Below are 26,930 nucleotides of genomic sequence, written 5' to 3'. Positions count from 1 at the left end.
ACCCTTACTGGGACCAGTACGTGACCCTTACTGGGACCAGTACATGCCCCTTACTGGGACCAGTATGTGCCCCTTACTGGGACCAGTACCTGCCCTTACTGGGACCAGTATGTGCCCCTTACTGGGACCAGTACGTGCCCCTTACTGGGACCAGTACATGACCCTTACTGGGACCAGTACGTGCCCCTTACTGGGACCAGTATGTGCCCCTTACTGGGACCAGTACCTGCCCTTACTGGGACCAGTATGTTCCCCTTACTAGGACCAGTATGTTCCCCTTACTGGGACCAGTACATGACCCTTACTGGGACCAGTACCTGCCCTTACTGGGACCAGTACATGACCCTTACTGGGACCAGTATGTGCCCCTTACTGGGACCAGTATGTGCCCCTTACTGGGACCAGTACATGCCCCTTACTGGGACCAGTACGTGACCCTTACTGGGACCAGTATGTGCCCCTTACTGGGACCAGTACATGACCCTTACCTGGACCAGTATGTGCCCCTTACTGGGACCAGTACGTGACCCTTACTGGGACCAGTACATGACCCTTACTGGGACCAGTATGTGCCCCTTACTGGAACCAGTATGTGCCCCTTACTGGGACCAGTACATGACCCTTACTGGGACCAGTATGTGCCCCTTACTGGGACCAGTACATGACCCTTACTGGGACCAGTACGTGCCCCTTACTGGGACCAGTACCTGCCCTTACTGGGACCAGTACATGACCCTTACTGGGACCAGTATGTGCCCCTTACGGGGACCAGTATGTGCCCCTTACTGGGACCAGTACGTGCCCCTTACTGGGACCAGTATGTGCCCCTTACTGGGACCAGTACATGACCCTTACTGGGACCAGTACATGACCCTTACTGGGACCAGTACGTGACCCTTACTGTGACCAGTACCTGCCCTTACTGGGACCAGTATGTGCCCCTTACTGGGACCAGTACATGACCCTTACTGGGACCAGTACGTGACCCTTACTGGGACCTGTATGTGCCCCTTACTGGGACCAGTACCTGCCCTTACTGGGACCAGTATGTGCCCCTTACTGGGACCAGTACGTGCCCCTTACTGGGACCAGTACCTGCCCTTACTGGGACCAGTACATGACCCTTACTGGGACCAGTATGTGCCCCTTACTGGGACCAGTACCTGCCCTTACTGGGACCAGTAGGTGCCCCTTACTGGGACCAGTACATGACCCTTACTGGGACCAGTACGTGCCCCTTACTGGGACCAGTATGTGCCCCTTACTGGGACCAGTACCTGCCCTTACTGGGACCAGTATGTTCCCCTTACTAGGACCAGTATGTTCCCCTTACTGGGACCAGTACATGACCCTTACTGGGACCAGTACCTGCCCTTACTGGGACCAGTACATGACCCTTACTGGGACCAGTATGTGCCCCTTACTGGGACCAGTATGTGCCCCTTACTGGGACCAGTACATGACCCTTACTGGGACCAGTACGTGACCCTTACTGGGACCAGTATGTGCCCCTTACTGGGACCAGTACATGACCCTTACCTGGACCAGTATGTGCCCCTTACTGGGACCAGTACGTGACCCTTACTGGGACCAGTACATGACCCTTACTGGGACCAGTACGTGACCCTTACTGGAACCAGTATGTGCCCCTTACTGGGACCAGTACATGACCCTTACTGGGACCAGTACATGACCCTTACTGGGACCAGTATGTGCCCCTTACTGGGACCAGTACATGACCCTTACTGGGACCAGTACGTGACCCTTACTGGGACCAGTATGTGCCCCTTACTGGGACCAGTACGTGACCCTTACTGGGACCAGTATGTGCCCCTTACTGGGACCAGTACATGACCCTTACCTGGACCAGTATGTGCCCCTTACTGGGACCAGTATGTGACCCTTACTGGGACCAGTACATGACCCTTACTGGGACCAGTATGTGCCCCTTACTGGAACCAGTATGTGCCCCTTACTGGGACCAGTACATGACCCTTACTGGGACCAGTATGTGCCCCTTACTGGGACCAGTACATGACCCTTACTGGGACCAGTACGTGACCCTTACTGGGACCAGTATGTGCCCCTTACTGGGACAAGTATGTGCCCCTTACTGGGACCAGTACCTGCCCTTACTGGGACCAGTACATGACCCTTACTGGGACCTGTATGTGCCCCTTACTGGGACCAGTACATGACCCTTACTGGGACCAGTACATGACCCTTACTGGGACCAGTACGTGACCCTTACTGGGACCAGTATGTGCCCCTTACTGGGACCAGTACATGCCCCTTACTGGGACCAGTATGTGCCCCTTACTGGGACCAGTACGTGACCCTTACTGGGACCAGTACATGACCATTACTGGGACCAGTACCTGCCCTTACTGGGACCAGTACATGACCCTTACTGGGACCAGTATGTGCCCCTTACTGGGACCAGTACCTGCCCTTACTGGGACCAGTACATGCCCCTTACTGGGACCAGTACCTGCCCTTACTGGGACCAGTACATGACCCTTACTGGGACAAGTATGTGCCCCTTACTGGGACCAGTACCTGCCCTTGCTGGGACCAGTATGTGCCCCTTACTGGGACCAGTACGTGCCCCTTTCTGGGACCAGTATGTTCCCCTTACTGGGGCCAGTACATGACCCTTACTGGGACCAGTACCTGCCCTTACTGGGACCAGTACATGACCCTTACTGGGACCAGTATGTGCCCCTTACTGGGACCAGTACATGCCCCTTACTGGGACCAGTACGTGCCCCTTACTGGGACCAGTATGTGCCCCTTACTGGGACCAGTACCTGCCCTTACTGGGACCAGTATGTTCCCCTTACTAGGACCAGTATGTTCCCCTTACTGGGACCAGTACATGACCCTTACTGGGACCAGTACCTGCCCTTACTGGGACCAGTACATGACCCTTACTGGGACCAGTATGTGCCCCTTACTGGGACCAGTATGTGCCCCTTACTGGGACCAGTACATGCCCCTTACTGGGACCAGTACGTGACCCTTACTGGGACCAGTATGTGCCCCTTACTGGGACCAGTACATGACCCTTACCTGGACCAGTATGTGCCCCTTACTGGGACCAGTACGTGACCCTTACTGGGACCAGTACATGACCCTTACTGGGACCAGTATGTGCCCCTTACTGGAACCAGTATGTGCCCCTTACTGGGACCAGTACATGACCCTTACTGGGACCAGTACGTGACCCTTACTGGGACCAGTATGTGCCCCTTACTGGGACCAGTACATGACCCTTACTGGGACCAGTACGTGCCCCTTACTGGGACCAGTACCTGCCCTTACTGGGACCAGTACATGACCCTTACTGGGACCAGTATGTGCCCCTTACGGGGACCAGTATGTGCCCCTTACTGGGACCAGTACGTGCCCCTTACTGGGACCAGTACATGACCCTTACTGGGACCAGTACATGACCCTTACTGGGACCAGTACGTGACCCTTACTGTGACCAGTACCTGCCCTTACTGGGACCAGTATGTGCCCCTTACTGGGACCAGTACATGACCCTTACTGGGACCAGTACGTGACCCTTACTGGGACCTGTATGTGCCCCTTACTGGGACCAGTACCTGCCCTTACTGGGACCAGTATGTGCCCCTTACTGGGACCAGTACGTGCCCCTTACTGGGACCAGTACCTGCCCTTACTGGGACCAGTATGTGCCCCTTACTGGGACAAGTATGTGCCCCTTACTGGGACCAGTACCTGCCCTTACTGGGACCAGTACATGACCCTTACTGGGACCTGTATGTGCCCCTTACTGGGACCAGTACATGACCCTTACTGGGACCAGTACATGACCCTTACTGGGACCAGTACGTGACCCTTACTGGGACCAGTATGTGCCCCTTACTGGGACCAGTACATGCCCCTTACTGGGACCAGTATGTGCCCCTTACTGGGACCAGTACGTGACCCTTACTGGGACCAGTACATGACCCTTACTGGGACCAGTACCTGCCCTTACTGGGACCAGTACATGACCCTTACTGGGACCAGTATGTGCCCCTTACTGGGACCAGTACCTGCCCTTACTGGGACCAGTACATGCCCCTTACTGGGACCAGTACCTGCCCTTACTGGGACCAGTACATGACCCTTACTGGGACAAGTATGTGCCCCTTACTGGGACCAGTACCTGCCCTTACTGGGACCAGTATGTGCCCCTTACTGGGACCAGTACGTGCCCCTTTCTGGGACCAGTATGTTCCCCTTACTGGGGCCAGTACATGACCCTTACTGGGACCAGTACCTGCCCTTACTGGGACCAGTACATGACCCTTACTGGGACCAGTATGTGCCCCTTACTGGGACCAGTATGTGCCCCTTACTGGGACCAGTACATGCCCCTTACTGGGACCAGTACGTGACCCTTACTGGGACCAGTATGTGCCCCTTACTGGGACCAGTACGTGCCCCTTACTGGGACCAGTACCTGCCCTTACTGGGACCAGTACATGACCCTTACTGGGACCAGTATGTGCCCCTTACTGGGACCAGTACATGACCCTTACTGGGACCAGTACGTGACCCTTACTGGGACCAGTACGTGCCCCTTACTGGGACCTGTACATGCCCCTTACTGGGACCAGTATGTGCCCCTTACTGGGACCAGTACCTGCCCTTACTGGGACCAGTACATGACCCTTACTGGGACCAGTATGTGCCCCTTACTGGGACCAGTACATGACCCTTACTGGGACCAGTACGTGACCCTTACTGGGACCAGTACGTGCCCCTTACTGGGACCTGTACATGCCCCTTACTGGGACCAGTATGTGCCCCTTACTGGGACCAGTACGTGACCCTTACTGGGACCAGTAAATGACCCTTACTGGGACCAGTACCTGCCCTTACTGGGACCAGTACATGACCCTTACTGGGACCAGTATGTGCCCCTTACTGGGACCAGTACCTGCCCTTACTGGGACCAGTACATGCCCCTTACTGGGACCAGTATGTGCCCCTTACTGGGACCAGTACCTGCCCTTACTGGGACCAGTATGTGCCCCTTACTGGGACCAGTACCTGTCCCAGTAACTGGGGAGAATTCAGGAAATCCAAACACTAAAATGGGGGAGAACGCAGGAAATCCGAATACTCAAATGACGGAGAATCCAGTAAACCCCAAGTACAGAAATGGGGGAGAATTCAGGAAATCTGAGCCCACAAATGAGGGACAAGCCTCAAAATCCAAACACTAAAATGAGGGCGAAGCCAGGAAATCCAAGCCCTGAAATTGGGGGGAACCCAGGAAATCCAAGCACTAAAACTGAGGAGAATTCAGGAAATCCAAACACAAAAATGAGGGAAATTCCAGAAAATCCAAGCACAGAAACTGGGGCAGAATCCAGCAAACCCAGCCCAGGAATGAGGCAGAACCCGGAGCCCAAACTTTAAACCCCCCCAGGGCTTCATTTACCCTTTACTGACCCCAGGATAGGGGGGACAGGGACACCCCCAAATCCTGGGGGGCTCTGGGGGGACCCCCAAAAATCATGTGGGGGAAATTGGGGTGAATAGAGGGAAATTGGGGTGAAATTGGGGAAACTGGGGTGCTGGGAGGGGAAATTCGGGTGCTGGGAGGGGAAATTGGGGTGCTGGGAAGGAAATTGGGGTGAAATTGGGGAAACTGTGGTCTAGAGGGGAAATTGGGGTGCTGGGAGGGAAATTGGGGTGCTCAGAGGGAAACTGGGGTGCTGGGAGGGGAATCTGGGGTCCTAAAAGAGGAATTCGGGGTGCTGTGAGGGGAATTTGGGGTGCTGGGAGTAAAACTCAGAATCCTGTGAGGGGGATTGGCATCCTCTCAGGGAATCTGGGGTTCTAGGTGAGGAATTTGGGGTTCTGTGAGGGGAATTTCGGGTTCTGGGCAAGGAATGTGGGGTCCTGTGAGGGAAATCGGAGTCCTGTGAGGAAATTTGGGGTCCTGTGAGGGAATTTGGGGTTCTGTGAGGGGAATTTGCGGTTCTGTGAGGGAATTTGGGGTCCTAAAAGAGGAATTTGGGGGTGTGGGTGAGGAATTTGAGGTGCTGGGAGGGAAACTGGGGTCCTAGAACAGGAAATTTGTGTTCTGAAAGGGGAAATTGAGGTCTGTGAGGGAATTTGGGGTTTTGGGAGGGAATTTGGGGTGCTGTGAGGGGAAATTGAGATCCTGGGAGGGAATCTGGGGTGCTGTGAGGGAATTTGTGGTCCTAAGAGGGAAATTGGGGTCCTCAGAGGGAAACTGGGGTCCTGGGTGAGGAATCTGAGGTCTTATGAGGGGAATTTGGGGTGCTATGAGGTAAATTTGGGGTCCTAAGAGGGGAAATTGAGGTTCTGGGAGGGAATTTGGGGTGCTATGAGGTAAATTTGGGGTCCTGTGAGGGGAATTGGGGTCCTGTGAGGAAATCTGGGGTTCTAGGAGTTAAATGGGGGGTCCTGGGAGGGAATTTGGGGTGCTGTGAGGTAACTTTGGGGTGTTGTGAGGGGAATTTGGGGTGCTGTGAGGGTTTTGTCCCCCCAAAATCATCACTCAGGTCCCGCTGACCGCTCCAGGCTCTCCTCAGGCTCCAGCAGCATCCTGGAGAATTTCTGGTCCCCGAAGGCGGCGCAGAGGCGGCTCTCGAGGAACCGCTGCAGCTCCAGGATGGACTGCACATCCGCCTTGTCCTAAAACGGGAATTCCTGAGGGGCTGAGCACCCCAAAAACCCCCAAAACACCCCAAAAACCCCACAAACACCCCAAAAAGGGCCCTGGGGCGCCTCTCAAGGAACCACAGCAGCACCAGGATGGACTGCACATCCGCCTTGTCCTGAGGGAAAATGGGAATTCCAGAGGGGCTGGACACCCCAAAAACGCCACAAACACCCCAAAAACCACACAAACACCTCAAAAACCCCACAGACACCCCAAAAACCCCAAAAAGGGCCCGGAGGGGCAGCGCTGAGGTGGCTCTCGAGGAACTGCTGCAGCTCCAGGATCCGCCTTGTCCTGAGGGGAAATGGGGATTCCACAGAGGCTGAGCAGCCCAAAAACCTCACAGACACCCCAAAAACACCTCAAAAACCCCACAAAAACCCCCCAAACAACCCAAAAACCCCACAAAGAACCCAAAAACCTCACAAACACCCCACAAATGCCCCAAAAACCCCAAAAAGAGCCCCAAAGGCAGCACTGAGGTGGCTCTTGAGGAACTGCTGCAGCTCCAGCATGGACTGCACATCCGCCTTGTCCTGAGGGGAAAAAACCCCACAAACCCCACAAACACCCCACAAACACCCAAAAACCCCAAAAACCCCACAAACCCCACAAAAACCCCACAAACACCCCAAAAACCCCACAAAGAACCCAAAAAGGGCCCCTGGGGCGGCTCTCGAGGAACCTCTGCAGCTCCAGGATGGACTGCACATCCTGAGAGGAAATGGGAATTCCAGAGGGGCTGGACACCCCAAAAACCTCACAAACACCCCAAAAACCCCACAAACACCCTAAAAACCCCCCAGACACCCCAAAACCCCCACAAAGAACCCAAAAACCCCACAGACACCCAAAAACCCTCACAGACACCCTAAACCCCCCCCAGACACTCCAAAACCCCCACAAAGAACCCAAAAACCCCACAGACACCCCCAAAACCCCACAGACACCCCAGAACTGCGGCAGCTGCAGGATGGACTGAACATCCGCCTTGTCCTGAGGGGAAACAGGAATTCCAGACACCCCAAAAACCCCACAGACACCCCAAAATCCCCAAAGACACCCAAAAACCCAAAAAGGGCCCTGGAGGGCAGCGCTGAGGCGGTTCAAGGAACCGCTGCAGCTCCAGGATCCGCCTTGTCCTGAGGGGAAATGGGGATTCCAGAGGGGGCTGGACACCCCAAAAACCTCACAAACACCCCAAAAAACCCACAGACACTCCAAAAACCCACAAAAACCCCACAAACACCCTAAAAAAACCCCACAAAAAACCCCACAAACACCCTAAAAAAACCCACAAACACCCCAAAAACCTCACAGAGACCCCAAAAAACTCCACAAACACCGCACAAACCCCACAAAAACCCCACAAAAACCATAAAAAACACCCCAAAAACCTCCAAAAACACCCCAAAAACCTCACAAACATCCCACAAAAACCTCAAAACCCCACAAGCACCCCAAAAACCCCACAGACAGCCCAAAAACCCCACAAACACCCCAAAAACCCCAAAAAGAGCCCCAAAGGCAGCACTGAGGTGGCTCTCGAGGAACTGCTGCAGCTCCAGCATGGACTTGCACATCCGCCTTGTCCTGAGGGAAAAAACCCCACAAACACCCCACAAACACCCCACAAAGAACCCAAAAACCCCACAAAGAACCCAAAAAGGGCCCCCTGGGGCGGCTCTCGAGGAACCTCTGCAGCTCCAGGATGGACTGCACATCCTGAGGGGAAATGGAATTCCAGATGGGGTGGACACCCCAAAAACCCACAAACACCCTAAAAACCCCCCAGACACCCCACAGACACCCCAAAATCCCCACAAACACCTCAAAAACCCCACAAACACCCTAAAAACCCCACAGCACATCTGCCTTGTCCTGAGGGGAAAATGGGAATTCCAGAGGGGCTGGACACCCCAAAAACCCCCACAAACACCCAAAAACCACACAAACACCTCAAAACCCCCAAAAAACCCCAAAAAGGGCCCTGGAGAGCGGCACTGAGGCGGCTCTCGAGGAACCGCTGCAGCTCCAGGATGGACTGAACATCCGCCTTGTCCTGAGGGGAAATGGGAATTCCAGACACCCCAAACACCCCCAGAAACACCCCAAAAACCCTACAGCACATCCGCCTTGTCCTGAGGGAAAACGGGGAGTCCGGACACCCCAAGAGCCCCCCAGACCCCCCAAAGGCCCCCGGCTGGCAGACCTCGGTGAGGCGGTGGAACCGGCGCAGCAGGGCCCAGCCGCCGCGGGCTGCGGTACGCCGGGCTCAGCTTCTCCTGCAGCCGCGCCCGCATCAGCGTCAGGTCCATGGCGCCCGCGCCGTCCTGGGGGCGGGGCACGGCTCAGGGGGCACGTCCTGAGCGTGGTGCCACCCGTCGGGCCCACCCGTGGGCCCAAATGGGGCAGGTCCCACCCAGGATCCCACCCCTGGGCCCAAATGGGGCAGGTCCCACCCCTGATCCTGCCCTGATCCCACCCCTGGTCCCAAATGGGGCAGATCCCACGCAGGGTCCCAGCCCTGGTCCCCAAATGGGGCAAATCCTGACCATGGTCCCAAATGGGGCAGATCCCGCCCAGGATCCCACCCAAGGTCCCAAATGGGGCAGATCCCACTCAAGGTCCCCAAATGGGGCAGATCCCGCCCAGGATCCCACCCATGGTCCCAAATGGGGCAGATCCTGACCATGGTCCCAAACGGGGCAGTTCCCACCCCCTGATCCCAAACAGGGCCAGATTCCATCCCTGATCCTGATCACACCCCCTGATCCCACCCCCTGATCCTAAACAGGGCAGATCCCACCCATGGTCCCAGCCCTGATCCCAAATGGGGCAGATCCTGCCCATGATCCCCACCCATGGTCCCAAATGGGCAGATCCCACCCATGGTCCCAGCCCTGATCCAAATGGGGCAGATCCTGCCCATGATCCCCACCCATGGTCCTAAATGGGGCAGATCCCACCCAGGATCCCACCATGGTCCCAAATGGGGCAGATCCTGACCACGATCCCACCCATGGTCCCAAATGGGGCAGATCCTGCCCATGGTCCCCCTTGATCCCACCCCTGATCCCCCCATCTCCCCTCCTGCTCACCAGGGGGCTGATCCCACCCTGATCCCCCCAGATCCCACCCCTGATCCCCCCATATCCCCTTGGTCACTGGGGAGCTGATCCCACCCCCAATCCCTCCCCATCGCCCTCCAATCCCACCCCTAATCCCACCCCTGATCCCAGCCCAGATCCCCCCCTTAATCCCACCCCTGATCCCTCCCAATCCCACCCCAGATCCCCCCCAATCCCTCCCCATCTCCCCCAATCCCACCCCAGATCCCTCCCAATCCCCCTCCAATCCCCCCCAGATCCCCCCAGATCCTCCCCCATTCCAATCCCATCCCAGATCCCTCCCCGATCCCCCCCCAATCCCCCCCCCGATCCCCCCCAATCCCCCCCCCCCAGTCCCACCCCTGATCCCCCGCAATCCCCCCCTTCTCCCCCCATCTCCCTAATCCCAGCCCAGATCCCCGATCCCCCCGGTGCTCACGGCGGAGCTGCAGAGGCGCTGCAGGGGCCGCCAGGGCTCGTGGCACAGCCAGCTCCAGCAGCACGAACTCGCAGCGCTGCTGGGAACGGGATCGGGGTTGGCATCGGGATCCCCAGGGGGGAGATCACAGGGATCCCCCGGGATCGGGATCAGCACAGTGGGATCCTCTGGGATCGGCACAGAGGGATCAGCCCAATGGGATCCCGCCAGGATCAGCCCAGGGGGATCAGCCCAGAGGGATCAGCCCAATGGGATCCCCCAAAGATCAGCCCAGAGGGATCAGCCCAGAGGGATCAGCACAGTGGGATCAGCCCAGAGGGATCAGCACAGAGGGATCAGGATCAGCCCAGAGGGATCAGCCCAGTGGGATCAGCACAGAGGGATCAGCCCAGTGGGATCGGCCCAGTGGGATCAGCACAGAGGGATCCCCCAGGATCAGCCCAGAGGGATCAGGAATGGGGGATCAGTCCAGCAGGATCAGCCCAGGATCAGCCCAGAGGGATCAGCCCAGAGGGATCAGGATCAGCCCAGAAGGGATCAGCACAGAGGGATCAGCCCAGAGGGATCAGCCCAGAGGGATCGGCCCAGTGGGATCAGCACAGAGGGATCCCCCAGGATCAGCCCAGAGGGATCGGCACAGCAGGATCAGCCCAGAGGGATCAGGAATGGGGGATCAGTCCAGCAGGATCAGCCCAGGATCAGCCCAGAGGGATCAGCCCAGCGGGATCCCGGGATTGGGATCAGGAATCAGCCCAGTGGGATCAGCCCAGAGGGATCGGCCCGGCCTCACCTGCTGGTCCTGGGGGCTCAGTTTCACCGGGGGGCCCTGCTCAGGATCCGGGTCTGGCTCTGGCAGGGGAGGGGGCAGCTCCTGGCACAGCAAACACGTCCACTCGGGGCTGTGGGAGCGGGAATGGGACCAGGGATCAGGAATGGGGGATCGGGAATGGGGGATCGGGAATGGGGGATCAGGAATGGGGGCAGCTCCTGGCACAGCAAACACGTCCACTCGGGGCTGTGGCAGCGGGAATGGGACCAGGGATCAGGAATGGGGGATCGGGAATGGGGGATCAGGAATGGGGGATCAGGGACAGGAACAGGGGATCGGGAATGGGATCAGGAATGGGGGATTGGGAATGGGGGATCAGGAACAGGAACAGGGGATCCGGAATGGGATCAGGAATGGGGGATTGGTAATGGGGGATCAGGAACAGGAACAGGGGATCCGGAATGGGATCAGGGATTGGGAATGGGGGATTGGGAATAGGGGATCAGGAACGGGAACAGGGGATCGGGAATGGGGGATCGGGAATGGGGATCAGGAATGGGGGATCAGGAACAGGAACAGGGATTGGGAATGGGATCAGGGATCAGGAATGGGGGATTGGGAATGGGGGATCAGGAACAGGAACAGGGGATCAGGAATGGGAACAGGGATCGGGAATGGGGATCAGGAATGGGGGATCAGGAACGGGAACAGGGGATCAAGAATGGGAACAGGGATCGGGAATGGGGATCAGGAATGGGGGATCAGGAACAGGAACAGGGGATCAGGGATCAGGAATGGGGGATTGGGAATGGGGGATCAGGAACAGGAACAGGGGATCAGGAATGGGAATGGGGGCAGCTCCTAGCACAGCAAACACGTCCGCTCGGGGCTGTGGGAGCGGGAATGGGGGATCAGGAACAGGAATGGGGATCCCCATGGGGCTGGGATTGGGAATGGGGTCATGGGGGATCAGGGCAGGGGATCCCAGGGACACTGGGGAACTCAGGAGGGTGACACAGGGCAGTGGATCCCAGGCCTGGGAGGTGACAGGGACAGTGGATCCCAGGGGTGACACGGGGCAGTGGATCCCAGGGACATTTGGGGGACAGTGGGTGACACAGGGCAGTGGATCCCAGGGACATTTGGGGGACAGTGGGTGACACGGGGCAGTGGATCCCAGGGACATTTGGGGGACAGTGGGTGACACGGGGCAGTGGATCCCAGGGACATTGAGGGGTGACACGGTGCAGGGGATTATGGGGGGAGTGACACAGGACAGTGGATCCCAGTGCCAGGGAGGTGACACGGGGCAGTGGATCCCAGGGGGGTGACACGGGGCAGTGGATCCCAGGGAGGTGACACGGGGCAGTGGATCCCGGGGAGGTGACATGGGGCAGTGGATCCCAGTGCCAGGGAGGTGACACGGGGCAGTGGATCCCAGGGAGGTGACACGGGGCAGTGGATCCCGGGGAGGTGACATGGGGCAGTGGATCCCAGTGCCAGGAAGGTGACATGGGGCAGTGGATCCCGGGGAGGTGACATGGGGCAGTGGATCCCAGATCCCAGGAGGTGACACGGGGCAGTGGATCCCAGATCCCAGGACGTGACATGGGGCAGTGGATCCCAGGGGGGTGACAAGGGACAATGGATCCCAGGGACACTGGGGGGCACTGGATCCCCCCGGGTGCCACGGTGGCCCCGCACCTGGGCACGTCGTGCAGCGCGGGCAGGTGGCAGCGCAGGTGGAAGCAGCGCTGGCAGCGGTCGCACATCACCACGGCCCCGGCCTGGCCGCACACGCGGCAGCACGAGACCCCCGGGACCCCCACGGGGACACCGGAGACGCCCCGGGGGACACCGGGGACCCCCGGGACAGGGCCTGGGTCACCCGGGGCGGGGGGCAGCAGCCCCACGGGTTTGGTGTCCCCAGTGTCACCGGTGTCACCGATGGGCGACTCCTGCTGCTCCTCCTGCAGGGGGGGACACGGTCAGGGACAGGGACAGGGATGGGACAGGGACAGGGATGGGGACAGGGATGGGACAGGGACACAGGGATGAGCCAGGGACAGGAATTGGAGACAGGGATGGGACAGGGACAGGAATAGGGGACAGGGATGGGACAGGGACACAGGCAGGGATAGGGACAGGAACAGGGGATAGGGATGGGGACAGGGGACAAGATCAGGGACAGGGATGGGGACAGGGATGGGGACAGGGGACAGGGGCAGGCATGGGGACAGAGATGGGGACAAGGGACAGGGGACAGGGATGGGGACAGGGGCAGGGATGGGGACAGAGACAGGAATAGGGGACAGGAGACAGGGGACAGGGACAGGAGACAGGGACAGGGACAGGGATGGGACAGGGACAGGGATGGGGACAGGGATGGGACAGGGACACAGGCAGGGATAGGGACAGGGACATGGGAAGGATGGGGACAGAGATGGGGACAGAGATGGGACAGGGATGGGACAGGGACATAGGCAGGGATAGGGACAGGGATGGGACAGGGACAGGAATAGGGGACAGGGATGGGGACAGGGGACAGGGACAGGGACAGGGATGGGACAGGGACACAGGGATGGGACAGGGATGGGACAGGGACAGGGATGGGACAGGGACAGGGATGGGGACAGGGATGGGACAGGGACACAGAGATGGGACAGGGGGCAGGAATAGGGGACAGGGATGGGGACAGGGCACAGGGATGGGGACAGGGCACAGGGGACAGGGGGCAGGGCACAGGGACAGGGATGGGGACAGGGCACAGGGGACACACTCAGGAACAGGGTACACTGACCTGGATGGGGAGGGGACAATGGGCACTGGAGAGGGGGCACAGGGGACACTGACCTGGGTGGGGAGGGGACACAGGAATGGGGACAGAGGTTGAGGACACTCACCTGGATGGGGACAGTAGGGACTGGATGGGGACACTCGGGACACCCAGTGGGATGGGGACAAAGAGGATGGGGACAGGGGACACTCACCTGGGTGGGGAGCGGACACAGGAGATGGGGAGGGACAATGGGGACACTCACTGGGATGGGGACAAAGGGGATGGGGACAGGGGACACTCACCTGCGTGGGGAGGGGACACAAGGAATGGGGTCGGGGACAACGGGGACACTCACCTGGATGGGGAAGGGACAGTGTGCACTGGAGAGGGGACACAGGGGACACTCACCCGGGATGGGGAGGGACACTGGGTACACACATGTGGATGGGGACAAAGGGGATAGGGACAGAGACTGGGGACACTCACCCAGGTGGGGAGGGGACAAAGGGGATGGAGACAATGGGGACGTTCACCTGGATGGGGAGGGGACAATGGGGATGGGGACAGGGGACGTAGGGGATGGGGACTATGGGGATGGGGAGGGACGATGGGGACAAAGGAGATGGGGACATGGGGGACGCTCACCTGGGTGGGGAGGGGACAGCGTGCACTGGGGGGGGGACACTGGGGACACTCATTGGGATGGGGACACAGGGGATGGGACATGGGGGACGCTCACCTGGGGGGGGAGGGGACACAGGGGAGGGGACACAGGTGTCGCTCACCTTGACCAGCAGCTCTCCGTGTGGCTGCACCGTCCCCGCCGTCCCTTGTGTCCCCTCAGTGCCAGCTGTCCCCGCTGTCCCCGCGGTCCCCGCTGTCCCCGGCGTGCCCTGCCCGATGACGATGAGGCTGAACTCGCGCGCCGAGGGCCCGGGGAAGACGCGGAACACGGGCGGCTGCGCCGGGTTCAGCTCCAGGTCCAGCTCCAGGCGCTCCAGGCTCACCCGGGGCTGCTTGGGGAGCACAGGGCCCCTGCTGTGGGGACACCGGGGTCACCAGGGCACCCCAAAACCCCTGGGAGCCCCTTCTGTGGGACACCAATGTCACCAGGGCACCCCAAAACCCGGGGGGCTGCCCCACACCGAGGGGGGGCCCCTTCTGTGGGGATAATGGGGTCACAGGGGCACCCCAAAACCCGGGGGGCTGCCCCACACCGAGGGGGGGCCCCTTCTGTGGGGATAATGGGGTCACAGGGGCACCCCAAAACCCGGGGGGCTGCCCCACACCGAGGGGGGGCCCCTCCTGTGGGGATAATGGGGTCACAGGGGCACCCCAAAACCCGGGGGGCTGCCCCACACCGAGGGGGGGCCCCTTCTGTGGGGATAATGGGGTCACAGGGGCACCCCAAAACCCGGGGGGCTGCCCCACACCGAGGGGGGGCCCCTTCTGTGGGGATAATGGGGTCACAGGGGCACCCCAAAACCCGGGGGGCTGCCCCACACCGAGGGGGGGCCCCTCCTGTGGGGATAATGGGGTCACAGGGGCACCCCAAAACCCGGGGGGCTGCCCCACACCGAGGGGGGGCCCCTCCTGTGGGGATAATGGGGTCACAGGGGCACCCCAAAACCCGGGGGGCTGCTTGGGGAGCCGGGGGGGGGCTGCCCCAAACTGAGAGGGGACCCCTTCTGTGGGGATAATGGGGTCACCAGGGCACCCCAAAACATCCGGGCACCCCAAAACCCAGGGGGCTGCCCCCCACCGAGGGGGGGCCCCTTCTGTGGGGAAACGGGGTCACAGGGGGACCCCAAAACATCAGGGCACCCCAAAACCTGGGGGGCTGCTCCCCACCGAGGGGGGGCCCCTTCTGTGGGGACACCAGTGTCACCAGGGCACCCCAAAACACCAGGGCACCCCAAAACCCGGGGGGCTGCCCCACACCGAGGGGGGACCCCTTCTGTGGGGACACTAGTGTCACCAGGGCACCCCAAAACACCAGGGCACCCCAAAACCCGGGGCGCTGCCCCACAACGACGGGGGGGCTCTCCTGCGGGGATAATGGAGTCACAGAGGGGCCCCAAAACCTGGGGGGCTGCCTGGGGTCACCCAGAGACCCTAAACCCCTGGGAGCTGCCCCTTACTGAGGGGGGGCCCTCCTGCAGGAATAATGGGGTCACCAGGGCGACCCCAAAATCCGGGGGGCTGCCCCATACTGAGGGGGGGCCCCTCCTGGGGGAGAACGGGGTCAGATGGGCACCCCAAAACACCAGGGCACCCCAAAACCTGGGGGGCTGCTTGGGGAGCCGGGGGGGCTGCCCCACACCGAGAGGGGGCCCCTCCTGTGGGGATAATGGGGTCAGATGGGGACCCCAAACCTCAGGGGAGGGACCCTGGGAGATAGTGGGGACACACGGGGACCCCAAAACCCTGGGAGCCCCTCCTGGGGACAGCAGGGTCACCTGGGGGCCCCAAAACCTCTGAGGGGGATCCTGGGGGACACTGGGGACACACGGGGACCCCAAAACCCCTGGGGGCCCCCCTGGGGGAGAATGGGGTCACACGGGGACCCCAAAGCTCTGGGGGGGAACCCAGGAGATTGGGGGGGCTGGGGGTCCTGGGAGCTCTGGGACAGGGGGACAGGGACAGGGGACAGGGACAGGGACAAGGGTTGGGGACAGGGGACAGGGACAGGGACAAGGCTCAGGGACAGGGGACAGGGACAGGGACAAGGGTTGGGGACAGGGGACAGGGACAGGGAACAGGAACAGGGACAAGGCTCAGGGACAGGGACAGGGACAAGGCTCAGGGACAGGGGACAGGGACAGGGAACAGGGACAGGGACAAGGCTCAGGGACAGGGACAGGGACAAGGCTCAGGGACAGGGGACAGGGACAGGGAACAGGGACAGGGACAAGGCTCAGGGACAGGGACAGGGACAAGGCTCAGGGACAGGGGACAGGGACAGGGAACAGGGACAGGGACAAGGCTGAGGGACAGGGACAGGGACAAGGCTCAGGGACAGGGGAACAGGGACAGGGACAGGGAACAGGGACAAGGCTCAGGGACAGGGAACAGGACAGGGACAAGGCTCAGGGACAGGGACAGGGACAAGGCTCAGGGACAGGGACAGTGACAGGGAACAGGGACAAGGCTCAGGGACAGGGGACAGGGACAGTGACAAGGCTGGGGAGGGTTGGGGACAAGGGACAGCGACAAGGGTTGGGGTGCTGGGGACAAGGGACAGGGTCAGGGGTTGGGGACAGGCAGACAAGGGACAGTGACAGGGGTCAGGGACAGAGGACAAGGGACAGTGACAAGGTTGGGGACAGGGACAGTGACAAGGTTGGGGACTAGGGACAGTGACAAGGCTGGGGAAGGTTGGGGACAGGGGACAGGGACAGGGGGTCCTGGCACAGGGAGACCCCAGGACAGGGGACAGGGGACAGGGACATCCTGGCCAAGGGACAGGACGGGAGGGGCTGCAGGTGGCGCTGGCCAGGGTGACAGGTGAGGTGACAAAGGGACACAGGGATCACAGGGTGACAGGTGACAAAGGACAGGGGGTGGCAGGGTGGCAGGGTCCCCTCCCCTCCCCCCCCGTTACCGTTTAACGAGCAGCTTCTTAACGAGCTTCTCCTCCCGGGGGGAACGGCCGGGGACCCTCCTGTGGGGACAGGGACAGATGGCATCAGGGACAGGGACAGATGGCATCAGGGACAGGGACAGGGACAGATGGCATCAGGGGACAGGGACAGATGGCATCAGGGACAAGGGACAGGGGACAGGGACAGGGACAGATGGCATCAGGGGACAGGGACAGTGGCATCAGGGACAGGGGACAGCCCCAGATGTCACCCTGGGACAGGAGACAGCACGAGGGTGACAAGGGACAGGGGGTCCCAGGGGTCCCAGGGATCCCAGGGGTGGCAGGGGGTGGTGACAAGGGACAGGAGGGACCAGGATGGTGGTGACAAAGGACAGGGTGGGTCCCAGGGGTGGCAGTGACAAGGGACAGGGAGCAGCAGCAGGGGGTGACAAGGGACAGAGGGTCCCAGGGGGTGACAACGCACAGGGGGGGTCCCAGGGGTGGCAGTGACAAGGGACAGGGGGTCCCAGGGGGTGACAAGGGACAGGGGGGGTCCCAGGGGTGGCAGTGACAAGGGACAGGGGGTGACAAGGCACAGGGGGTGACAAGGGACAGGGGGTGACAAGGGACACTGCCCCCCCGTCCCCACTCGCGCTCCCTGCGGTGACGCCGTCCTCAGGGCTGGTGGCTGGGGACAAGTGCCAGTCAGGGACTGACCCAGGGTCCCCTCCCCTGTCCCCGACCTGTGTCCCCATGTCCCCTCCCTGTGTCCCCTCCCTGGGTCCCCATCCCCTCCCCTGTCCCCCTGTCCCGTCCCCTCCCCTGTCCCCATGTCCTGTCCCGTCCCCATTCCCGGTCCCTCTGTCCCCCTGTCCCTGTCCCGTGTCCCCATCCCTGTCCCCTCCCCATGTCCCCTCTCCCCTCTCCCCTGTCCCCATGTCCCCTGTCCCCTGTGTCCCCTCACCGCGCTGCGGGCTGGGGGTGGCCGCGGGCTCCAGGGGGGGAGGTGACACCTGGGGGGGAGGTGACAGCCGGGGGGGAGGTGACATCCGGGGGGGGGGCCCTGCAGGAGCAGCTCCGGGGCCACCGGGGGCGCGGGGACACCACAGGGAGGGGACATCAGGGGGTGGCACCCCAGAATGTCACCAGGGCACCTGTGGGGACATCAGGGGGGTGGCACCCCAGAATGTCACCAAGGTACCTGTGGGGACAGCAGGGGGTGGCATCTCAGAATGTCACCAGGGCACCTGTGGGGACATTGGGGACATCACGGGGGGGGTGGCACCCCCGGAATGTCATCCAGGTACCTGTGGGGACATCACGGAGGGGTGGGGACATTGGGGACATCAGGGGGGTGGCACCCCCAGAATGTCACCAGGGTACATCAGGGACGGGTGGGGACAGTCACAAACGGGGTGGCACCCCTGGAATGTCACCAGGGCACCTGTGAGGACATCACAGGGGGGGTGGGGACATTGGGGACACCACGGGGGGGTGGCACCCCTGGAATGTCACCAGGTACCTGTGGGGACATCACAGGGGGGGTGGGGACATTGGGGGGTGGTGGGGACAGTCACAGAGGGGTGGCACCCCCACAATGTCACCCAGGTACCTGTGGGGACATCGGGGTGGGGACATTGAGGACAATCACGGGGGGGGAGGTTGGGGACATCATGGGGTGGTGGCACGCCCAGAATGTCACCCAAGTACTTGTGGGGACATCAGGGAGGGATGGGGACAATCACAGAGGGGTGGGGACACCGTGGGGGGTTTGGGGACAACCACAGAGGGGTGGGGACACCGTGGGGGGGATGGGGAGAATCACAGAGGGGTGGGGACACCGTGGGGGGTTTGGGGACAATCACAGGGGGGTGGGGACACCGTGGGGGGGATGGGGACATTGTGGGGGGGGTGGCACCCCCAGTGTCCCCCATTACCTGCTTGGTGGGGGAGGGGCCCCGGGGGGGGCTCCGCGAGGGGGGGAGGGGCGGCTCCGAGACGATGGCACCTGGGGGGGGGAGGGGTCAGGGACACCGGGGCCACGTGGCACCCCCTGTGTCAGTGTCACCTCCCTCTGTGTCACTGTCACCCCCTCCCCGTGTCACTGCCACCCCCCCTTGTCACTGTCACCCTCTGTGTCACTGTCACCCCATCCCTGACACCCCCCGTGTCACTGTCACCCCTTGCGTCATTGTCACCCCCCTCCCTGTCACCCATGTCACTGTCACCCCTTGTGTCACTGTCATCCCCTCTGTGTCACTGTCACCCCCTCCCTGCCACCCCCCTTGTCACTGTCACCCCCCCCTTGCCACTGTCACCCCCCCATGTCACTGACACCCCCTCCCTGCCACCCCCTGTCACTTGTCACCCCCTCCATGCCATCCCCTGTCCCCTGCCCCCTCTCCCTGGGTCCCTCTGTCACCGCCACCCTCAGCCCTCCCGTCCTTTGTCACCCCGTGCCCCTGTCCCTTGTGTCCCCATTCCCCAGTGTCCCCCCGGTGTCCCCAGTGTCCCCAGTGTCCCCAGTGTCCCCATGTCCCCAGTGTCCCCAGTGTCCCCATGTCCCCATGTCCCTCACCGAAGCTCCGGGCGCTCCGTGTCCATCCCTGCCGGTCCCATTGGAATTTCAGCTCCCCCTGAGGCCCGGGGGGCTCCAGGGGCACCCCTAGGGCCCCGAGCAGCTGGGCCTGCACCTGGGGACACATTGGGGACACATTGGGGACACTGGGGACACTGGGGACACTGACACCCCCAGGGCCCCGAGCAGCTGGGCCTGCACCTGGGGACACATTGGGGACACATTGGGGACACTGGGGACACTGGGGACACTGACAGCCCCAGGGCCCCGAGCAGCTGGGCCTGCACCTGGGGACACATTGGGGACACATTGGGGACACTGGGGACACTGGGGACACTGACACCCCCAGGGCCCCGAGCAGCTGGGCCTGCACCTGGGGACACATTGGGGACACATTGGGGACACTGGGGACACTGACACCCCCAGGGCCCCGAGCAGCTGGGCCTGCACCTGGGGACACATTGGGGACACATTGGGGACACTGGGGACAGTGGGGACACTGACACCCCCAGGGCCCCGAGCAGCTGGGCCTGCACCTGGGGACACATTGGGGACACATTGGGGACACTGGGGACACTGGGGACACTGACAGCCCCAGGGCCCCGAGCAGCTGGGCCTGCACCTGGGGACACATTGGGGACACATTGGGGACACTGGGGACAGTGGGGACACTGACACCCCCAGGGCCCCGAGCAGCTGGGCCTGCACCTGGGGACACACTGGGGACACATTGGGGACACTGGGGACACTGACACCCCCAGGGCCCCGAGCAGCTGGGCCTGCACCTGGGGACACATTGGGGACACATTGGGGACACTGGGGACAGTGGGGACACTGACACCCCCAGGGCCCCGAGCAGCTGGGCCTGCACCTGGGGACACATTGGGGACACATTGGGGACACTGGGGACACTGGGGACTGTGGTAGACAGGGAAAGGCGCTGCGGAAGATCTCGCGATGTCACGGAAAGCCAGGACCCTCAGATCCCCTCAGATAAGACCATCTGCTTCCCATAGATAAGAAACTAACATAGGAATGTAACCCCCCCTAACCAAATTCCAGTAACTTTCCATCCCCTACCCAGTAACAGTCCACCTCTTACTAACCATAGAAGGTAAAGACAGACCCATGCTGACGTAGAGACCCCTTAGACTATAAAAACCCAAGAGATGAGACAATAAACGCCTTTTGACCGTCCATCACATTGATGTCTGCGTGTGTCATTGGCCCGAGTGGCCCTAGTGAGAGGGCTGCCGTGCCGTTTCCTCAGAACCAGGTCGCCTGCCTTGCTTCAGAAGGCAACAGGGGACACTGACACCCCCAGGGCCCCGAGCAGCTGGGCCTGCACCTGGGGACACATTGGGGACACATTGGGGACACTGGGGACAGTGGGGACACTGACACCCCCAGGGCCCCGAGTAGCTGGGCCTGCACCTGGGGACACATTGGGGACATTGGGGACACTGGGGACACTGACACCCCCAGGGCCCCGAGCAGCTGGGCCTGCACCTGGGGACACATTGGGGACACATTGGGGACACTGGGGACAGTGGGGACACTGACACCCCCAGGGCCCCGAGCAGCTGGGCCTGCACCTGGGGACACATTGGGGACACATTGGGGACACTGGGGACACTGACACCCCCAGGGCCCCAAGCAGCTGGGCCTGCACCTGGGGACACATTGGGGACACATTGGGGACACTGGGGACACTGGGGACACTGACACCCCCAGGGCCCCGAGCAGCTGGGCCTGCACCTGGGGACACATTGGGGACACATTGGGGACACTGGGGACACTGGGGACTGTGGTAGACAGGGAAAGGCGCTGCGGAAGATCTCGCGATGTCACGGAAAGCCAGGACCCTCAGATCCCCTCAGATAAGACCATCTGCTTCCCATAGATAAGAAACTAACATAGGAATGTAACCCCCCCTAACCAAATTCCAGTAACTTTCCATCCCCTACCCAGTAACAGTCCACCTCTTACTAACCATAGAAGGTAAAGACAGACCCATGCTGATGTAGAGACCCCTTAGACTATAAAAACCCAAGAGATGAGACAATAAACGCCTTTTGACCGTCCATCACATTGATGTCTGCGTGTGTCATTGGCCCGAGTGGCCCTAGTGAGAGGGCTGCCGTGCCGTTTCCTCAGAACCAGGTCGCCTGCCTTGCTTCAGAAGGCAACATACTGGTGCCGAAACCCGGGACTGCTGCAGTGCCCGGGGAACGGTAATTCTCCTGGTCAGAGGGCGGCGGCTGTAGCGGCGGGTCCGACTACAGCGGGAGGGACGCCTCCGGACCAGCGTGGACCATGGAATCCACAGCGAAGGTCGTAAGTCAGGCTCATGAGCAATGGGGAATTAAAGGTGAGCTCAGGAACTCTAATCTTGCTATTGCAAGGCTCCTAGAGCTGGGGACGATCGGACGTCCGGTAAATATATTATATTCGGGAGCGCGGGAGAAGTGCACTGCCGCCTCAGCAGAGGACTCTAAGTCCGCAGGCAGAGGTAAAAACCTCAGAGCGTGGGGGAAAGTAGAAGAGACCCTACGCGAGACGTTAGAAGAACAGGAGACGCGGAAAGCCGCGTGTACAGGTTTATTAGCTACACCAAAGCTGGGGGTGGGGGCCGCGACACAAACCGCCTCAGAGAGCGATCGGATTGAAGGCGGGAACATGCGGGGGCCGGGCGCGTTCCATCCCTTTCCGAGCCCGAGCCCAGACCCCCCGGAGCCCCCAGGAGACCCCCCGGAACCCCCAGGGGACCCCCCGACCTTCCCACGGAGCCCGTCGGGTCCTAGCCCCCCCGCGGAACCATCCGAAAAAACCGCAGTTTCTCTATCCGTCCCTTCCCCGCCGGTCGCCGATCCAGCAGAAGAGGCAGAGCAGCGCGCGCGATGCTTCTGGCAGGGACCCGCGGAGAAGGCGCGGAACGCGGCCGGATGGTCGGACCCTGCCGGGATCGGTAAAAACTCGCCCCCGCCATGTGCGTTTAAAAATGGCGCCGAACCACATGGCGAGGGCGGAAAGGAGGAGGAGAAGGGCGGAAATACCGTCAGGCTGCTTAACAACGCATGCGCGGGCGAGCGGGGAGGGGGGCGGTCCCCGCGGTAGAGTGTCAGACCAACCAGAGCGCTCTATTCAAATTAGGTCCTTATAGGGCAAGGACCTCCCCCGTCAGGAGGCGGGGAGACCCCAGGGGGAGGGAGCGGCACCACCCCCAAAGGGAGGAGCGGGGTCGGAGCCGCACAAAACGGCACGGAGCGCCGGAAGGGTACTGGCATTCAGCTTCCGGCTCAGAGTCAAGTAACAGCTGCTCAGACAGCTCGGAAGAGCCGACCGAGCCCGGCTGGGACTCGGAAACCGAGAGAGCAGAATTAATGCGGTTTCGAGCGAAACCGAATAAAGCTTTAAACAATATCGGGAAACAATCGCAACACAAACTCACCGATGGGGGAAAAATAAAAGCAGCCTGTGGGGACCGGGCACCGGCAGCCTCCATGCACGCTTTCCCAGGGGGGGTTGCCGGAGCGCGGGGAAACCAACAAAGGGCATATACCCCAGTTAACCCAAAAGAAGCCAAAGGGATTTCAGAAATAGGGATCAACTCAGTTGTAGTACCCACTCCTGAGGACGGCCTTTCTACCAATAACGATCTGCTCAATTTTGATATTACGCAAATAAGCCGCATGCTTTTGATGGGGCGGGGCGGATTGCATTTAAGCAGGAATGGCAAGACGACCGTGTTAGCCCAGGCTTCCGGGGAAGGACAGCTAGTCAGCAAGCACAGCTTTCCCTGGCAGCACCCTCACTCCAAGCATCCCGGCCCCGGGGAAACGGGAGAGGGAGGCGGCGCGCGGGCCACACTCAGCCCCCTCCCGCTGCAAATGCGAGACGGCCCAGCTACAGCAACCCCCAGTGGGGCAGGGGACCCTCATACCCTATGCCCCCACAGGGAGCAGTCAATTTTGCAGAATTCTCCACCCCTGTTAGGAAGGGACGTTCTCTCCTTGCTCGGATTTCGGATCACAAATTTACCACAAGGGCCACCGCTGTACACCCCCCGGTGCCAATCATACTGACTTGGAAATCATCAGACCCTGTATGGGTTGAGCAGTGGCCCCTGACAGAGCCTCGAATGGCAGCCTTGCTGGAACTGGTCGATCGAGAACTGCAAAAGGGTCACATAGAACCCTCCACCAGCCCATGGAACACCCCTGTATTCGTGATCCCCAAAAGGTCCAGACAATGCTATCGTCTCGTCCACGACCTGAGAGAGGTGAACAAGATGACCAGACCCATGGGTCCAGTCCAGACACTGCTACCCACGAACTCAGCCATCCCCGCAGGGCAGCCATGCGCAGTACTGGATATCAAGGACAGCTTCTTTTCAATACCCCTGCACCCTGAGGACCGAGAGCGATTCGCCTTTTCGGGGGCATTTCGGAACGGTGAGCGGCCCAACCTTCGCTTCCAATGGAGAGTACTTCCGCAAGGCCTGGTCGACAGTCCCACCATATGCCAAATCACCGTGGACAAAGCACTGACGCCAGTCCGACACTCCTACCCCACCGCAACCATCATCCAGTACATGGACGACATCCTGGTCGCAGCACCATCAACAAGCCAAGTGGATCACCTGGTGACCACAGTCACGGAAACCCTTCAAGCCAACGGCTTCGAGATCGCGAGCGCAAAGATCAAGAGAGGACCCTGCGTGACCTTCCTGGGAGTAGGCATCACAAGCTCCCACGTGACACCCCCCGAGATGAAGATCAACCGAGACATCGAGACGCTCCACGACGTGCAACGCCTGGTGGGATCGCTGCAGTGGCTGCGCAACATCGTCCTGATTCCTCCCGAGGTCATGGACCCTCTGTACGACCTCCTGAAAGGAAAGAACCCCTGGGAACCCAAGGAGCTGACACCGCAAGCAACGAGCTCCCTCGACTTCATCGAAAACCAAATGGCCACTGGCACGCTTGCCAGGTGGAATCCAGCCATGCCACTGGACCTGTACGTCCACTTTACACCGAAGGGGGGAGTGGGAGCACTCGCCCAAGGACTTGCAGAAAAGGCCCAACCGATCCAATGGGTGGTCCTCGGAAGACCCGCTCGTGCGTTTTCCCCAGGAATCGAGTGCATTGCCAACCTCATAATGAAAGGCAGGAGAGCAATGGCACTGCGTCAAAGCGTGTGACCCCACACTGTCGGTACAACAGCTGGAAGCAGCAGCAGTGGTTTTGGCGTGCGGACTCTTCCAAGACGAACACCTCAACATCGTAGCGGACTCCATATTCGTGGCAAGGCTCAGCCTAGCCATGGCAGGACCAGGAGTGTCAACATCAGCAGCAGCCCTAATGCTGGAAGAAGCACTCTCCTCGCGACAGGGCACCGCGTCAGTCATCCACATCAACAGCCATGACCCAGTCAAAGGTTACTTCCAGATCGGCAACGACAAAGCAGACGCCGCAGCGAAAGGCGTTTGGACCTTGCAAAGAGCTCGTCAACTGCACGAGTCGCTCCACATCGGAGTCAAAGCACTGGCGAAGAGATGCGGAATCTCGACGGCGGACGCCAAACATGTGGTAGCCACTTGCCCTCATTGTCAGAAGTCACCCCTTTGGACCTATGGAGTCAACCCGAGAGGTCTCAAGCCCTCAGAAATCTGGCAGTCGGACTTCACCTGAGGCCCCGAGCATGGCTTGCAGTGACAGTAGACACTTATAGCGGAGCGATCGTAGCTACGCAGCACCCCAAAACCAATTCCAAAGCCACAATTCAGCACTGGCTGACAGCCATGGCTTGACTTGGCATCCCCAAGCAGATCAAAACGGACAACGGCTCCAATTTCACCTCCAAACAAGCACAGGAATTCGCCTCGAAATGGGGTATCACGCTAGTGCATGGCATCCCACATAACAGTACCGGACAGGCCATAGTAGAGAGAGCAAACCAGACCCTGAAAACCAAGATAGAAGTGTTGGCAAAAGCAGAAGGCTTTGCCAATGCCATTCCCCCAGGAGATCAGGCACGTATGCTGGCAACCGCCTTGCTGGCACTGAATCAATTCCCTAGGGGAGATGAAACAAACAGTCCCGTTCAAAAACACTGGGCCACTCGAACGTTAGAAGAGGGCCCACAGGTGGTAATCAGAAACGAGCTAGGCGAGTGGGAACGGGGTTGGAGGCTGATGCTCACAGGGCGAGGGTACGCAGCGGTCAAAAAGGACGGCAAAATCAGGTGGTGTCCACTTAAGTCGATTAAACCGGACCTTCAGGGCGAGCAGAATGAGACTGACGAGAATTGCGAGTATTTGTTTACAGGACCTGCTCGCGAGACGTCCTCATGACGCGTACATCCCCATTCCAGAGGAAAGCGACAGACCACCAAGCCGCCAAGCAGCACCCGAGAGACCCGCACGGGTGAGACCCAAGCACCAAGGGAGTTTCTGTGGGATTTTGCTGTTGGGGCTAGTTGCCAGAGGGCAAGCCAGCCCAGATCACTACCCCCATCGGCCCTTCAGGTGGGTCATGCGACACCTTAGTAGGGGCAAAGCACTCAGACAGATCACCACACCGAACACCCCATCCTTCGTGCTCCGCATCACCGACCGGTTTCCAGGACGGCCAAAGGTACACCCCTATTCCCCACACGTCACACACTCGTACCTATCCTACTGGTGCCCAGCTTCAAACCCTGGGAAAAGCTACTGCAATCACCCAGGGTGGGGACATTGTGGGCACTGGGGCTGCGAAACCATAGTTACAGATGCCAGGCCATCGGGGCCTGGGTGGGATCCACAAGAGCCAGACAAATTCCTACAGTTCACCAGGGCACCCATCGGTTGCAGAATACCCCTCTTCTTTCACGGGAACTTCCATCGAAACCCGCATAAAATCCCTAGATTTCAGGCATGCACCGATTACAACAGGACGGTCTTGCAGC

The 26,930-nt window shown here is 60.5% G+C and overlaps 1 pseudogene; it reads right to left on the bottom strand.

Annotated features, from left to right (window-relative positions):
* Positions 1-6,501: 6,501 nt before the first annotated feature.
* The window catches only part of LOC128947941 (transcription intermediary factor 1-beta-like), a 48,937-nt pseudogene continuing 28,508 nt past the window's right edge, over positions 6,502-26,930 (bottom strand).

Source organism: Melozone crissalis, unplaced genomic scaffold (assembly GCF_028551555.1).
Source record: "Melozone crissalis strain CALT ecotype California unplaced genomic scaffold, PUWL_Pcris_2 ptg000111l_1, whole genome shotgun sequence".
NCBI classification, from domain to species: domain Eukaryota; kingdom Metazoa; phylum Chordata; class Aves; order Passeriformes; family Passerellidae; genus Melozone; species Melozone crissalis.
This window is presented reverse-complemented; position numbering and strand designations above follow the sequence as displayed.